Consider the following 14799-nt stretch of genomic DNA (forward strand, 5'->3'; position numbering starts at 1 on the left):
CAAGGCTTAAGTTGAAAATTGAATTTTTTTTCCCTTTTAGTAGTTGAGCCACAGTCCAAACTTGTCAAAATAAATATCCAAGAACTAGGAAATACTTATTGAAAGAAAAATATCTCATTGAGTAGGCAGCCTTCACAGGGTGCCAAGGAATTTCAGCTTCAATAAAGTCCACTTATTATTTAGTGATGGTACTGCTCAAGAAGTAACAGCTTTCATCAAGAAGTGTTATTCCTGCGAGTTCCCACCCTCCATGTGCTAGATCACCAGGAAGCAATGTCAGGTAGCAGCACACTGAATAGGATAAAACCAGTTGATAGGTAATTACTATTGATTAGCTTATAACTGACTCTTTGGAAATCAGAGGAGATGCAAGGATGTGTGGGTAGAGCTGGAAAATTATTTTTCACTGTCTGTAAGAAAACAGTTTGGTGATTTTCAGCAGTGTATGGGTACAAGAGTGTCCCTCTGGTGTTCCTCAGGCAATGATTGAGTGCAGCTGCCCTTCAGCCTGACCACTGCTCCCTGCTTATCCCCTCTGTTGCATAGACTACTGGTAGGGATCTAGACAGACCCAGCTTTTTTTTTTTTTTTTTTTTTTTTTTTTTTTTTTTTTTTTTTTTTTTTTTTTTTCCCTTTCTACTGTGCTTTTTAAGCAGCTCTGGTTCTTCCACCAGCTCACAAAGCTTCACTTATTGATTTTTTTTTGTGCTCTGCTCTCGTGATTGCCTGAATATAGCTATTCCCAATCATAAGGAAGGCAGATCTGGAGAATCAAGCTACATTTATTCAGGCTCTATGAGGAGAGATTGGAAGGCAGTACCTGTGGTGGATTGATTTTTATCCACATACACAAATAAGCCTTACAAGTGGTAGTTGCAGCAATTGGCAGAATTGTTGAGTTTGCCACTTTAGTAAGGGAGAGTCAGATGGATTTTCCTCTGCTGTGGTGTTAATGTGATTAAAATCTCCAGATGACACTGTCCATTGATCGGGAGCCCTGTAGAGATGTCACTGTTTGGGTATGCTTAATGAGGTCCCTGGGGAGGGAAAGAAATAAGTTAGGTCTGGCTTTCCTTCCAGTTTTGTCAATAAAAAGGACAAAGAAATGGTTTGGGGAGCCAGGTGAGTTGTGACTAAGAAATCTGCTGACAGGAGGGAAGTGCTGAAGGGAGTGGCCCCACACTGAGGGATTTATTGCCAAGAAGAAAAAAAAAGTCTGATGCAAGATGCACAGTATCTGCCCTCACTTGGAAATGACAGAGCGAGCCATCACTTTTTAATAGACCTCATTACCCTCTCCAAAATTTATCACATGGGATCCTAACACCACCCAGGCATGTATGCATATGCTTATGGGTCTATAAAGCTGCACAAATGATATATTATTTCTTGAAGCCATGTAAAATATTTGCACAATTTCTAAATCAGTCTGAGCTGGCCTGACTTCAAGTTTTGGTCTCAACTGAAAACTCAAATGATTTGCATTGAAGGGCTTTCTAGAAAGGAATTTGGATCAGTGCAGTAGACAGGTCTGAAAAGCAAGGCTTGTGTGCTTGGTTCAGTGGTAGGGGTCTTTTTTAGAAATGGAAGGGGAATTCTCTCAAATTTGCTTTGGGATTTTGATAGGACTGAGCCCAAACCTCAAAGTATTCATGATTTTATGCAACAAGAAGTTTTCTGCCAAAAAGACTGATGATAACTGCAAAGATCAGCACAAGTTGTGCTCACACACATGGTCCTGAGAGCCAGAGAACCTCATTATAAAATACTTCCAGTACTGCTGACCAGCAGGTTTTAGGATAAGCAAGCACCATACTGAAAAAAAATGTTATTCCTCATCTTCCCCTATTCCTACCTTTTTTTTTTTTTAACATTACTGTGGCTTGGACTTCACCATGAATGAGTGTCCTTCACCTTCAAGTCCAGTAAAGGAGGACTGTGTGGGTGAACTGCAAGATTGATTTGTTCTCCTTTCCAGTTAGGAAATGGTCGGGGGAGAGGCTGAGGGGCAGCTAGGCAGCAAAACACCAGAAGGAAGGGTTTCACTGTTGGGGCTTGTTAAATTCTTGGTGTTCTCATGCCTTTGCATTTGTGTATGTTTTGGAAGGACCCATTTCTGTTATTCAGAGCAGTGGTTTATAGAGATAAGAGTTTGTAATAAACATAATGGTACCTAATACAGCATTGGTACAGTTCCTGCTGCATTCTCAACTGTAGCCTGTGTATTTCTGAGCTTTTGGGTCACTCCTGGGATTTTCTGTCACCCTGTAAAGGAGCATATTTAAAACAAGATCCAGCAGAGATGCCAACCGGTGTCTTGAATTCCTTTTCAGTGGCTTCCTAGAGCAGAGAGCTGCTCAGAACACAGCACTACATTTTGAACTCTCTAGTGCCAAGGTTGGCTGGAAAAGCTCCTGCCTTTCCCAGTCTTTGTTTTCCCCACTATGAATGAAAGCAGTGAAATCATGTCATTAAGAAGTGGAGGAGAGACTATTTTAGCTGCATCATTCACCAATCCAGGTAAATGGTATGGTCATGGAGCCAGCCAGAGCAGCACAGCAAGGTGGGCAGTAAGGCACTGGTGGCAGCACCTGCTTGCGGGATGGGTGGAGGGGTTGGAGAGCTCCAGCAAGAGAGGCTGGAGCTCACTGTGTGGTGCATGGATACAGGAGCTTAGAGCAGAGCCACAGAGAATGCCCACTGCTACTAATCACATTCACCTCCCCAAAGAAAGCAAACATTTTCAAATAGTGCATTCCCTGTCCTCTCCCAGCTGGAGGGATAAAATTGCAAGTGGGAACAAAGGCATTAGTCATTACAAGCTTTCAGGCAGTTTAGGAAGTTAATGACATTTTCTAGTTGGAAACATTGTGAAAATAGTGCTCTTAATTACAGTGGCCTAGTAATTTTATCGATACCTTGTAGCCTTTGAGACACATGGGATGAAGAGGATGAGTACTGTCTTCTTTTTAAAGAATGAGATTAACATAAGTGCTCTTAAATGACTGTTATGTTAATTTTTGAAAAAGTGCTTTTAAAGGTGTTCAGTTACCATAAGAAAAAAGTGTTTCATGGAACCAAGGTGCTTATTCCATTATTTTTTCTTTTTCCTGCCTGTTGTAAGAGAATAAATAATGGTCCCAAATTATTTTATACATAGGCTAGGCCTTGGAGGACACAGGCATGAGGGAGTTGTTCCTGTGCTTTCAATTATCTGCTGCAACTGAATTGTAGTAACTGAGCACATGGTTGTCTAAACACAGTTAATAAGGTGTTGTCTAAACACAGTTAACAAGGGGTAAAATATGGTGGCAAAAACTTCCTTTTTTGTTTTTACAGTTTTACACTGAAATTGGTAGATATAGAATGAGCATGTAAATAGTTACCACAGTTCATCAGCACCAGAGAAAACTTGCTAACATTTTTTCACATCTGTGCCTGAAATGACTTTTCTTAAAGGAAAACGTGAGAAAATTATAGCCAGTGTGATTTTTTTCCCCAGTGAAATGCAAACAATGTAGAGTAGAAGGGAGTTCAGCTTAGGTGCTTGGTAATGTTATGATAGTCCTAAATCCCAGACATACAAAAAGAAGCGTTGAAGTCCTCTGAAAGATTGACTTTGAAATAATCAGATTTTGTCATTTTACAGTGAAAGTTTAGGGTTTTGTTTTTGTCCATAGTTGACTCACTGCTTGTGTCTTCAGGCTTTTACTTTATAGACTTGGCTGGATGGAAGCCTTATAATAATGGATTTCCCACATACTGCATTGCTGCTGAATGGGATTAAAACTCCATTTTTGTAGTTTTATCATTGGAAGGCATAACTAAAGGAGAACAGGAGTTTTTAAGAATATTGGCATTGAATTTTCCACCTCACTTTTGTACCTGTTCATGTCACAAGCAGTTAAGCACCCCATCATGGATTGCTTACCTTAAAATCAGGATCCATACCTGATTTTATTCTGGAGCTGACTGGTGCAAAACAACAACAGTAGTTAAAACAACTGCAAAACTTCCATGAGGGAGAAAATGCAAGTATTTTCTGCTACAGTTAAGGCCAGTTGCTGCAGTCTGGTCCTGTGCAAACTCAGGAGGTGTGACAGTGGGGAGGAGGTAGAAGCATGGATGTTCTTGAAACTCACTTTGTAGGTTCACATACTCTGTCACTTCTGTCCACCTGTGTCAGGCCAAATCTACCCTGGTGTTTGCCTAAGGTATTTTCCTAAGGGAAAACAGAGGGAAGGAAAGGGTCTGACTGCATCTGTGGAAGGCACATCTGGTGTTCAGGCTAGGTCAGAATGTTTTCAGCTGTTGGTGTTTCTAGGACAGGACAGCTTTGTAAATTTGCACTGTATGTCTCTTTGCATCATTCTGTATTTTTAGATCTTGAAAGTGTGCTGCCAAAATATCAAATGTACAAGCAACTAAGTGTTGTTAAGTGGTGTGCCAATAGCTTTTATGTCTATAAACTAGTTATCTTGAAAGGTATAGGTGTACCTTGGGTAATTAAGATGAAGGACTTTGGACTTGAAGGTTTAGAGAGCAACTTCAAAACGTGAAAAGAAAATCTGCAGTAGGTCAAAGGACTCTGAAAAAAACTCCTCCTACTGGAGTGTGTTTACTGTTATTTCAGCTATAGTGTTTTCAGTGATACAGAGTGAGGTCAGACCTCTTTCTGCTTACATCAAACAGTCCTCATGAGTAGGGCGCTGAACCACAACTCACAGCTTCACAGAATAACCTGAGTTGGGAGGGACCCACAAGGACCATCAAGTCTAACTCTTAAGTAAATGGCCCATATAGGGATTGAACCCACAACCTTGGACTCATGAAATTGCACATCATTTCATATCCCAACTCAGATACAGATTTTTGACAGGACAATTAAATTTCAGTTTGCCTTACCTCTCTTTGAAATGGGTTTTATGCTTAATCACCTTACAAGGCTATCACATTAAGTAAAGGCCATAAAGTTCTGTGAGGAATTCCTGCATAGATTGTTAAGGGCCTTGAAGATGCCAACACAGACAGAAGTCTGAAGGAAGTTACATGAATAGACCCCAGCTCATGAACACCTTTCTACCTAGCAAGTCTTCACACAGGAACGTCTGACCTAAACCAGCTGCTGGCCTGAATATTATTTAGGTTGGCAACTCTGGGACAGCCCAGGCTGGAGGTGGTAGGTCTTGGCTTTTGGAAAGAAGACCAAGATTTTGGAATGGTAGAGAAAGGTCTGCTCTGTGGAGATGTTCTTTTTCATCTGAAGTGGAGTCAGTAAGGAGGCAGAGCCTTCTGGGGAGATAACCTGGATCAGTTCTAGGTGGTAAAACAGAGAAGTGCTTTACAAATGTCTTAAAACAACAGTCTTTTTGCAGGAACAGGTCTCCCTCTTCATCACTAACCTTGGCATTGCTTGAAAGCACTTTGAAAATGTTGAAAGACAATGAAACAGTAGCCTAATTACATTAATTTTCTTTGCCATTTCTTACAAAATACAGTTGGGCTGAGTTCATCAGCTGTGATTTGCACAAGTGTCTCTCTAGGATTTCAGTGTAACTCACTGTTAAGTCCTGTCTTTTAAATACAGCTCAAAAATATTACATTCAGAGTTAAGAGTGACCAAATCCATACTCAGTACCATTATTTTTCAAACTTTTTTGTGAGTACCATATCACTGTGTACCCTTCATGGATCAAAAGACTGATTAATTTAATTTGGGAAGTTAAACACTCTCCCACAAACCTAGCAAGATAATAACTAGGCACAGACTTACAAAGCTGGTTCTTCTAGTCAGTTATTAATACAAATGAATATTTCATATAGGCTGCCCTTGTGTCACATTGACCATTTAGGATGTTGGGTGCCAGATACTTTTCCAGGCTGCTTTTTGTGAGTTTCGAGGATTCATTATTTTGCAGTGACTTAACAACAAATCTCATTAACTCCATAAAATCAAAATAAGAGCCATTAGTGCCATGTAGGTCATTACATGGAACAACAGTCAAATGATAGCTTTCAGTCATTGGTCACATTTAACTTGTGCTTAATGATCAGCTTTTCACCATACAGTACAAATATCATGATTTTGCAAAGATAAGTCTAAAGAAACCATATAGTTTCTACACCAGTTTAAATACAGGAAGATCCAGGACTTATGGTAATTCATGGGATTTATATAACCTAAATTTTACTGAATACTGTCAAGACAAACTAAGACAGGAGTCACATCTGAGATAACATTTAGGTGGTCTGACAACTTTTCCTGACAGTATATATTAAGATTTTTTTGTAATTGAATCACATTTGAATAATGTAATCATTCTCTCTTTTAGAATATTTGTTTCATCTGTAAAATCCAACTTTTTTTTTTTTTTTGCACCATCACATATTGTACTTTGTCCAGTGAAGTTGGTGCTGCTCCTCCCTTCCCCCTGCAGAGCTGGTCAGATGTGGACAAGTATGTCCATCAGTGGAAAAAGTCACATTGAGATGTAAGAGGTGATTAATTAAAAAAAAAAAAAAAAAGAAGTGGAGGAACAGCTACAATGAAAACTAACCAATCCACAAACACCCAAGAGCAGCTTGGATATCAGAAATCAAATCGAAACAATTACAAATTCTGGTGGGTTGTGTTGCTCCTTTGCCATGTTCCTGCCCATGTCAACCCACTAGAAGGTGGGGTGCACACGACCCACATTCTCTCTCAGTGATACCCTGTAAACATGTGTCCATGGACACAAAAGTTTAAGGGAACTTTATTAGCCAGGAAACGTATTTCTCACTTGTCCTTTGTTTCAGTACACTGGAAGGTTGGTGTGTGACCAGGATTTTCACCATCCTTTATCAATCGATCAAGGAATGCTGTCTCTGTCGGACAGACTCGTAAGGAAGCTACTCTTGTGGTCTTAATTCATTTCCCAGCCTTGAAACAGTCTGACACATCTGCCCACAAAAGTTTTTGGATCAACAGTCTTTGAATAAGCACCCAGGCAGTAAAAGTCATTAGGCTGTTGGTCCATAATTGTGATCAGCACAAACCAGACCATAGAGTGTCCTTTCCTCATTTGTCATTGCCCAGATAAACACTTTAACCTGGACATTCCCTTTTGATATTGCTCAACTTTAAAAAGAAACTACCCTCTCTATAGCCACGTCCTGGAAGAACTGAAAAAAAATGCAGTTCCTTTTTTTTTTTTTTTTAACAGATGATGAGGGCAGAGTCTCATAAGCTTTCTGATTTAACTGCTAAATTTTTGTTTGACTGCCTTCTCTTTTTGTCATTAAGGTTAGCAGTTTCGCAGAGTACTCTGCTCCTAGGGGACCTGAAACTACCACAAAATATAAAGACAGATTTTAGATTAGGAGCAGGCCAATGGTTCATTCAATCTTCCATCTTTCCCACTGGGCTGATAGTATAATCACCACAGCAATAGCAATACAGCTACACAGGTAATAGTTTAGGTTTATCTTTCTACAATACAGCTGTAAATATATATTTCATATGTGGTCGCCATACAAATGCACATTCCCAGAACTCCTGCCCTGATTGCTAGGTAGGACCTGTCATCATCTCCTTCCTCCCTGGAACAGGCCATTTCCCAACACTAGTCTGCCAACTTTATCTGTAATCACCTAGGAAAAAGTAATACAAACTTGGAAAAAACCCTTTCTTCTGCTGGTTGGCAAGTGCTCCCTTCAATGCCAGCATCCTCTGGAGGTGCCCCAGTGTCTATTGCATCAGCCAAAACTACTGTTTTTTCTCATGTGGCTAAAGCAGGGTCATATGGGAGACCAATAGAAATCTCCTACAAACACCTGTCATGGTTTGACACTGGCGTGATGCCAGCGCCTCCATGAAAATGTACTTTTTTAAATAATTGCTGTGAGATGTGATCAGGAACAGAGCAGAGCGGGCCCAAACTTAGTAACAAAGGAAAGAACTTTATTAAACTACTACTACTATAAAAACTACAAACACTAAATCTTGGATGAAGACTTTCCAAAACACCCCTCCTCCTCCCACCCAATTTCTAAACAAACTCAACGGTGAGACACCACCCAGGATCCTGATCAAGTTGCTACCCTTCAGATATTCAAATACTCAATCTTTCAAGGGAGACAGGAGTCTCTCTTGTGCCACAGACTCCCCAGGAAACACAATTGCCACCCTTGTGTTTCCATGTCACACATGGCAACCGCCCGGAGAAAATCTGCCATGGTGACACTCTCCTTTCCATGTCACAGTGCTCTCACCACCGTGCATGGACAGACTGCTCATAGGGCTCCTTTAAGGATGCTTTGCCATGGACCAAAAGAGACAACAGTTCAGTTTCTCATCTTGGGACTACAGTCCCCCCCATTTTCCCCTGGGGCTGAGGGTTCAAGAACAGAGGTCTTCTTCTCCTCTTCTTCTTCTTTGAAGATAGAGGGCCTCTCCACACCTTCTCCAACTCTCCTCTGTTCTCTCTACTCCTCTGCTGGTAATCACTGAAACAGGTCTCTTGGTTCACCAACGCACCTCCCTAAGTGCAGCTTCTGTTAGGAGAATTTGGTTCAGTCTATGGCTAACAAGAGAAGTCCAGCCACAAGCCACTCCATCATCTCCTTCCAACTCGAGAATTTCTTCTTCCATCATCTCGGATCCCAGACTGTCTCTCTTCTACTTCAAATCAAGGAGGACTAATATTTTACAAAGCCTTCATTTCTCAGGAAAGGGTTAAAAGCTCAGACTCCCTGGACGGCTGATATCTCTGCCCAGCAGCCGATTCCCAACGCCAAGGCTGGGCACCTTCCCCCCTGCCCCTTCTCCTCCGCGCCGGCAAAGTTACAGGTGCCATCCCGACTCTCTGTCTCTTCCCTCTGGGGGGGGGACAACAAAGGCATCTCCGCTTCTCTCTACCCTTCCGTCCACAGGAGCTGGCTCGGTTCCAGTCCTTCTACCCCTCAGCTCACCTTGACCAGGCCTCATGGCTTCCCCTCCCCCACCCAGCCCCATGGCTGGGCAGGGGAGGTCTGCACAGCACCTTGACCGGAACCAAAGAGAGCGAGCTCTTGGGAGTTCCTGCTTTTAACCCCCTGTGTTCTCAGAGACGTATCCATACCTTCAGTGGTCACTCCAGGTGCCAATATCCAAACTTGACCACTGATTGGTTTGACTCAACTTCCTGAAAAAAATCACTTCCATGTCAAACCACGACAACACCTTTATTTCCAGCAACAAAATCTGTTAGTTTCTTAAGAAATCTGTTACCTAGCCCTGTCTCTGCTGTGTTATCTTTGTGGTGCACATCTTTGATGGGCTGGTACTCTGGGACTGCAGAAGAAGAGATTGATTGGAAAGAAGCTCGCCCTCACCAGGTGGAGAAGAACTATAAATACTTCCAGAGAACTGTAAAACAAACCTACCACTCATGTTGAAAAATTGCTTTGTTACAAACTTATTGTTAGGAATGAGTTAAAAAGCATGGCAAGGGAATGACTGAATGATGTGAAATGTTCTTTGACATGGAAGTGCATCCACCTTGGTACATGGTGCTTGGTAATACCAGAGGTTCCTGAGTTTCTTTACTCTTTTGACTACTGTCCTGTCGGGGAGTTCAGCAGTGTTTGATAAAGCTGCATTTCTTTTCAGAGAGTTGTTTCTGATACATGCTTCCTCCCTGCATTTTCCCAGTATCAGTTCATAGTTTGTGTGTGTTCTGTTGCTTGGCTAAGCACAGAAGTACTCTGCTGCCCTTTTTACAGATACTGCTGTCTCTAGGTGTGCTCTCAGGACTGTCTTGCTGTTTGGAACTGACAGACTGAGGGGTCACTGTACTTCCCACACTCCTGTGCTGAAGCAGTGCAACTCCTTCCTCTTTCCTGAGGACTGTGGGATTTAAATCAGAAGGGCACAGAAAGGCCATTTTATTATGTTACCAGATAACTCTTCAGCAGCAGAAGGGAAGCTTGGAATGACCACCAAAGTGCTGCTGCCGACCAGAACAGGAAGGTGAACATGGCTTGATTTGTCATGAAGGAAGGTGTAAGAAGCCCCACATTCTTCACCTGCTGCCCTTTAGACATTTCAGAGTGCTCTCTCTGTAAATATTTCACATGCTAAAAAAATTAAAAAAAAAAAAAAAAGAAAGTCAACAAACAACTAAAGGACCTGCTTCCCTGCTTCTCTTGCTGTTATGGTATAAGCAGGCTGCAGTCAGTGTGGTCATCTCAGCTGCTTTCCCAGGACCAGTGTCTGCTCGATGTGGCCTTCCACAAAGGAGGACGTTGTGCTTTTTGCCTTAGCCTTGTGCTTCCAGGGCACAGACTTACCTGCCAGAATTGCTGTGAGTCACCATGTAAGCAGGTCAGGGCAGAATTAATATCTTTTTTCCAGCTGGGCCTCAGTCTGGGAGCTGGAGCTGGACCTGTGGGAGCTCAGTCTGGATGGCCAGCTGGCTCGCTGCTGGACTAGCCCAGCACGCCCACAGCACACTGTAGTCCAACACCTCAGAGACTGGTTGATCCAGCTGCGTGCTGCATATACAGATTGCATGGTTTGTTTGGTTAAGTTTTTTTAAAACCAGAGCAGAGACTTTCCACTCTGTGATCATCCTTTAGGATACGTTGCTATATTCTGTGCTGCACTTCTAAATTTGTTCTTATTTGGAAGTCATGTTCCCTGCTCAGTTCTGCAGGGTTGGTGCTGGACTGGGGTGTTCAGAGGTGTTGGGAGCCAGGTGCAGGGATGGGTCTCCATAGAAAGCAGCCCTATCAAAAATGTGCAGTGACCTCCACTGTGAGGAGGAGTTAAGCCTGCTGCAATGCCACCTGGGGTTGGACTGAAGGCTTGAAGTACCTGCTACTCACTTGGGCTTTTGACAAACATATACTTCACTCCCTACTGGCAGGTAGGATGGAGACAGCAGAAAGTAGCAATAGGCTTCAAACAATAACACCTGCATTGTCTTCCCATCAGCCAGCTCTCCAGCCCTTCTTAATTCTGCACCTAACTCATGCATGAGATGTGTTTTGAGGCCCTCTAAGAACTGGATTTCTGTGGCCAGGTTTTGGTAGCAGGAGGACTATTCCTCATCCCCCTCCTCGCCTCGCCACTGGGGAAGAGGAGGTAAAGAATTCAAGAGTGCTAAACCCAGGAAGAAGAGAAGATGGGGGGTGTTTTTAAGACCCTTTTGTAATAAAAGCTACAAGTTTAGCTTTTATTTCGCATTATGCTACCGTAATTTGATTGGTGATAAACTCATTTCCCCAAGTTGACTCTGTTTTGCCCTTGATGGTAACTGGTAAATGATCTCTCTGTGCCTTTATCCCAGCCCAGGAACTTTTTGATATATTTTCTCTCCCTTGTCCATTTGTGGAGGGTACTGATAGAGCAGCTTTAGTGGGCACCTGGCATGCAGCCAGGGTCAACCCACCAACCCCTGTTGGAGAAGGAAAAATATTCGTTTGTATCTTACTCGTGGATATATTTTGATAATACTATGGACAGTAAAATATAAATTGGGCATTTTTTAACTTTGACTAGAGAAGTCACTGCCTGAAGGGTAGTGTAGAATGTAGGACATTTTGAGCCTGAATAGATAAGAAAGCTGCATTAGATGATGCAGTTTCTGATCAGTCCCTAGTTGTAAAAAACTGTAATTGTACAGTAATTCACCGCTACCTTATTTTGAAAATCCCTGCAGATGATTCCCACCAGACAGACTGCTTTGGTAAGCAGTTAATTTCAATACCTCACAAAAGCTACAGCAGAGACCAGGGCGAGGACAGAATGAAGCAGAAGTGATTTACTGAGTAAGCAATGTCATCACTCTGCTGCACATCATGTCTTTGCAAGATAGAAATTTGTTGGTTGATTTTACCTTACAGAACAAACAAGATTAAGTGGCAGAGGCACAGAAAGCATTCTTAGTCCTCTGGCTCCAAGACACATTTACAGGCATGCATTAGATCTTTCTCAGTCTCGGGTGGCGCATACTTGTTGGCAAAGCAGTGCTTTGCCATGCAGCACTTCTCATAAGCTTCTACCTGCTCGTGGTGTCTATTTAGGTAAATGAATCAGTTACTTGGACTTTGCTATCCTTCTTTTGCATAAAGCCTTCCTTGGTGAATTATGTGAAAATGTAACTTGGTTTCTATTGAGGAAAAAAGTACAGATTAGTCTGACTCACACCGTGTAGAGCTGTAATTGGGGTCACTTCTAGAGTCATGGAACTAGAGGAAGTCACCCTCCTGTGGAATTGTAGAAAAATGTGTGAGTGTGAATCAGTGTGTGTGTCCTCCAAGGAGAGCTCTGCAGTAGCTGCTAAATGGAAAGACAGGCAGAATTATATCAATATCATCTCAAAGACAGCAAAGGGACACTGTAATCCCCCCCAGGCACAGACTCAGTGGCTCTGTTATCAATCTAGGTTAGATCTGTGGGTGTCCATACCCCATCACAGTTGGATCATTGTTTGCCTGTTGCTCGAACAAGTGCTCTTCTCATTTGCATTTGTGTTCATGGCACAGAATTCTCTTTGCTTTTAAAACTTTAGCAGCAAACAATTTTTTAGTTGTTTCTCTATAAAGAAGCAATACAGCTTCTTTATTGAGAAAGACATATTGCTTGCAGCTATTTGATTTAATTATTTAAAATTTCCTTTTCTCCCCTCATTTTAATGTCAGCTGAGATAGTTGCTAATGGGAGAAACTAGTGTATCATTAGGTATTCTACCTGATCTTCCTCCACCCAGTTTTGCAACCACCCAAAATATAGGAGCAGGCAGCAGCATGCCCTGGCTAGCCTGAGGAGTTCACTGCCTCAGGAAGTGATCAGATCACATCTCTGTCAGGATCTCCTGTCTTCTTGGGAATGAGAAATGCAGCACCTGAGAAAAAAAAAAAAAGTGGGGGGGGGGCATGTTTTAAACACCAAAGAGAAGACACAGAATGAGTTGCACCTCATTTCAAAACTCCTCCTGCAGGTTTTGGCACTCTCTGCTGAGTTAAAATGACCAATGCCTGAAAGATGTGAGAAGAGTGTGCTGAGAGAGCATTTCTGGGTGGAAACAACCCTACATGGAGAGGATGCACTATGAGCTATGTAGATGCTGAAGCACTGTGCTGTCTCCTTTGCATTCAGGGGTGGGTGAATGTGAGAGACTGCAGTGGCTCTCTTGCCTAAGCCTGGGAATATGTGCGTTGCTTTGGGCAATGCTAATGGCAAACACAGACTCAGCTAAACTTCTTCAGCACACCTGAAAACCACAGCAGGGTGGTTTTTTACTTGCACATAGCACAAGAGGACTCCTCTGCCAGTGGAGCCAGTGAGCAAATACCACTGTGCAAATAGCAGATAATAATAGTAGCTTTGTGAGTGCTCACAGTAGTCTGAATTTCCTGATGGCACAGTGAAACCTCAGGCTTCAGAAGGTAGCGGTGCAGGGGTCAGGATGCAGCGCTCCTCCATGGGTATGACCTGGCTGTAGAGCCCCATCTGTGATGCCACTGACAGCCCAAAGAGCAGCAGGTACTGTGGCACTCCACTGGGCTGCAGATTCCATGCAATGGACAGGGGAGAGCAAGCTGCATTATTCCTTAGCAGCAGGCAGATTTGACTGGGTGTAGCAATGCTGCAGATTTGGAAATCTGAATACTCTGCATATTATATATGTTAGGTAAGTAGTTTTGATGTGCAGTAGGCTTACTAGAAGCATCTAGTCTGACCAAGAACCATAAAAACTGCCATCAAGCTCAGCTTTTGAGGCTGCCTTGATGATTGTAAAACATGTTTTTTACACAATACTGACTTCACAAGACAAGGGCAAGTACCAGAGAATCTACAGCTTCAGAGGAACTGTTCCTTCTTTCACACACTTTGCGTAAATGGTAGCTTGCATTGCACACGTGTTTATACACCAGTTTTAGGTGGCTTGTTTTGCCTCTGCCACGTAATAGTCACAAAACACAGTGAGGTGGAGTTAGGTCAAGGTCACAAAGAAGTTAGAGGGGAGGTAAGATGGAGCTGGATAGAGGGATGAGGACATATGATGTAGGCATAAAGTAAGATATACTCAACCCCAAAATAGAATGTGTCTGCCTTTGCTCTATTTGTTTTTGAAAGCAACTTCCTTCACCTAGTATTCATCACAACACCAAGCTACAGTAGTAGACAGTGGGCAGGCATGCTCCTGCCATAAAGCAATGAGACAAAACTTCTGCAGAGCTCCTTGCTGGTGAGACAGAAGCCTTTGTTCTGATATGAGCTGGATGTCAACCTATCCCCTCTGTAATTGCAGTAATTAATACTGTTACAAATCTGTTGAAGTTTCTCATTTACAGAACACTGTTACCTTGCACCTCATTTTGATGAGGTGAAGGTGAATCTGCTGTTTACAGCTTGATTTAACTACCTGTTTCCTCTGTGAGCAATGACCTGTTAAGGGATGATGTCAAGCATGTGCACCAAAACACTGTCTCTGACTGAGACTCCTCATCAAAATCTATGTGCCCTACCTGGGTATGGCTGCGCTCAGAGCTCCTGTGGATGTAACAAGTACAGGGAGAGATGAGAGAAACTCTGAGGAAACCAGAAGAGTGAATTGGTCCTGATTATATTGCTAATACAGCATTTTATAAACTCATTTTTTGTTATTTCCCAGCCATCAGCATCAAAACTCTGAATGTTGTTTTGAGCTGAAATAGAATGTTTCCCTGCTCCTGAAAACTGAAGGATCATTCCTGTGGTAATGAAATAAAAAACACTGATGTTACCATTCCAGACTTTCACCAGGGGATGTGGCTGCAGTCCAGTTTACA

The 14799-nt window shown here is 42.5% G+C and overlaps 1 protein-coding gene across 1 annotated transcript in view; it reads left to right on the forward strand.

Annotated features, from left to right (window-relative positions):
- ELOVL6 (ELOVL fatty acid elongase 6) overlaps nucleotides 1–14799 on the forward strand; it is an 84859-nt gene that overhangs the window by 65441 nt on the left and 4619 nt on the right. The window lies entirely within an intron of this gene.

The sequence above is a fragment of the Anomalospiza imberbis genome, chromosome 4, assembly GCF_031753505.1.
Source record: "Anomalospiza imberbis isolate Cuckoo-Finch-1a 21T00152 chromosome 4, ASM3175350v1, whole genome shotgun sequence".
Lineage (NCBI taxonomy): Eukaryota > Metazoa > Chordata > Aves > Passeriformes > Viduidae > Anomalospiza > Anomalospiza imberbis.